The sequence below is a fragment of the Microtus ochrogaster genome, linkage group LG7_11 (genome assembly GCF_000317375.1).
Source record: "Microtus ochrogaster isolate Prairie Vole_2 linkage group LG7_11, MicOch1.0, whole genome shotgun sequence".
Classification (NCBI taxonomy): domain Eukaryota; kingdom Metazoa; phylum Chordata; class Mammalia; order Rodentia; family Cricetidae; genus Microtus; species Microtus ochrogaster.
Genome location: NC_022032.1, coordinates 10,596,192 through 10,599,335, shown reverse-complemented (window position 1 = coordinate 10,599,335; position 3,144 = coordinate 10,596,192).

The window sequence follows — 3,144 nt, the reverse complement described above, 5'->3', positions numbered from 1 at the left end:
GTGTGTGTGTGTGTGTGTGTGTGCGCGCGCGCACGCGCGTGCTGTGGGATAATCCTCCTGTACACTGTGAAGATGTGGTGCTGTCATTGCTAATGAGCCGACTGGCCAATAGCTGGGCAGGTAGAGGTTAGGTGGAACTTGCGGACAAAAAGAAAGCAGGGGAAAGAAGGGAGTTGCCAGCCAGATGCAGAGGAAGCAGGAAATTAACATGCCGTGCTAAATAAAAGGTACCAATATAGATTAATTTAAGTGGTAAGAGCTAGTTAGTAACAAGCCTAAGCCATTAGCCGATTTTATAATTGATAATAAGTCTCTGTGTAGTTATTTGGGAGTCAGCTATCAGGAAAGAACTGACCAAAGTTTCAATTAAAAAGAAATCTATGTGAGTGTTTGTGTCTGTGTCTACATGACATAGGGGTTCTTGCTTTCTACCCTGTTTGAGATAGGGCCTCTTGTTACTTACCACAATGAACACCTGACTAACTGGCCCATGGGCTTCCCAAGGTCCTCCTGTCTCCACCTCTCAATCGTGTAATAGGTTACAGATGCTTGCTACCCACTCAGGTTTAAGAGCGTTCTGGGGATTTGAACTCGGGCTCTTAACTTACACAGCAAGCACTTTACTCACTGAGCCCCAATTGTGACATTCTTTTTTTGATAAATGACAGATGTCTCCAAGGAGTCTGAAGCCAGTGAGGTAGAAAGCCACGCCCCTATCATGTCACTGTCAGGGAATATTCAAAGTGCACCCCGACATGGTGGTTTTATTTTAACCAAATAATATTATAAATCAAGTTCCCAAATTTATAATTTACAACCTTTTCTGAATCCCAGGTGACCTTCCTGTGTTTTTGAAATGCTGTGTCCTTCAGGAACCATGTAGCCTCAAATCCTTTTAAATCAACCGTGGGGCACAAAATAGATGAAGCACCGATTCCCCCATGATGGGTATAACTTATAAGCTTTACTGAACCCTTATACTGTTTATGAAAGACAGTAGATGTTGCCAAATGATGGCAGCCATCTATTTGGGCCAACTGTTTGCCCTTCCGTTGAACCTGTTGCTAGTTTTACTAATATGAGCAGATCTCTTTTGTTTAGCATGTTATTTAGCAGAGAGTCAGTGGTTGCCTACGATGTGAATGACAGAATTTCAGATCTGCAGCCTCTGGAGGTTGCTGGTTCTTTTGGTGGAATGCCAGCTGGCTGCACTTCCCTGGCTGTGTACTGGCTGACTATCTCTGAAATGACAGCTTAAAGGAACAGGTGCACAAATGATATCCTATGAATGATACTGCTGGCATTTAAAGGGAGGAGCGAAGTGCTGTAGCAGGTGACTGGGGAAGAGCACCCTTGAAAAATGCTTGCAGGCTGCGGAGGAGCGGGAAGCTTGGAGGTCTGGAGAGCACTGAGCCGTAGTCAGGGCTGCAGGAATGTGCCTGGACTGCCCAAGGAAACAGCAAGGAGCCTGGCATGACCAAAGACCAGTCAGGGTTCAGGGGAGGCAGCAGTAGCATATGGCATCAGAGAGGCAATAGGGTCAGGTTACATGGACTTTATGAGATGGGGATGATTGGAGAGCTTTATGGAGAGGAGGAATCTTGAGTCGGTGCGGGTTCTCCCAGAGTCAATCGGGCTGTCGCTATGTGAATCAGGTGTCATGGGACAAGATTCAAGATGGGTAGATTCTATAGAAACCCATCAAAATCGTTCTGGCGAGACTGGCCAGAGCAATGGGAGGTGGCCAGATTCTGTAGACACAGTGGAAGGCGGAATGAAACACCATGGTGGCTTGGGTGTGATGCGAGAGAAAGAACTCAAAACTGTTCCAGTATGTCTGGGCTGAGCAACCTGAGGCTTGAGTTGCAATTGTTGATTACTAATTGTCGGATGGAGAAGAGGTGGAGGGCGAAGAGCATCCATGTAGCGGGCTTGAGGGGCAGTATGAGGAGCATACAGCTGCTCACGAAGTCTTTAGCTCTAATATGTGTGGCTAATCAGCCGTGAGACCGCACGTAGAGCCTTGATTCTACAGAGGAAGCCAAGATAGCAGGGTACACAAGAAAGAAGAGGCCTCAGGCTTGGCTCCAAGATTCCACCTTTCAAAGGTCAGGGAGATAAAGAGGAACAAGCAGAGGAGTGACCCTGAGGACCGTCAGGGCAGCAGTCCCTGGTGCCTTTGGGGGAGGGAGCCCAGGTAAACAGTAGGCTGTAATGAGTTCAAGACTGAGCGTCAAGGAATAAAAGCCACCCGGATGAGTATTGCTGAAGAGCAAGAGGGAAATGAGAGAGAAGTCCCTAAGCTTGGGGGAACCATTTTATTAGTAGGTCAAAAATATACTAGACTATATGATACTATATATTGCACTATATAGACTTACAAGTCCTTCTCTAATCGCTACACCTATGCCCTATATATACTGTCTTCCTCTGCACTATACTATATGAGATCACTGTGTGGTGATCTAATACCTTGGACAGGTGTCACAGAAACAAGGCTGCAGCCATGCGTCCTCCCACGAGGGTTTGCCAACCAACAAAAACTCCTACAGACAATAATCCCAAGGGACCAGCATTGTCATGAAGAACAATGCCAAGCTCTATGGGAGCATAAAGAGACAGAGACCTGAAGGAGTCTACCGGTTGTGAGAGAGGCTGCTTGGTGGCCTGGTAGTCAAGGAGGCTTATCCAGGCAGATGAGAGGGCCGGTGTACCAGAGGCAGGATGACTGGGCTGTGTAGGGGGACAGCGGTCGAAACTGAGTCTGCTGATGCTGGCTGCATTAGGAACAGCCTCATGTGGAACTTAACTTCTATTGTGAAAGCAAGAAACACTGGGTATCTTTAAAATATATAATTAGCTGGGCAGTGGTGGTGCACGCCATTAATCCCAGAGACGGGCGGGAAGATCTTTGTGAGTTCAAGGCCAGTCTGGTCTACAGAGTGAGGTCCAGCCAGAGCTGATACACAGAAAAACCATGCCTCGAATATATACATATACATACATATCATATATAGATATAGATATATTTAATAAGATTGACAAGTAGAACTAGGATACATCCTCAATGGTAGATGAGGTGCCTAATATGCACAAAAACCTGAGTTCAATACATAGTACTGAAAAAAAATTATCAAATAAAAA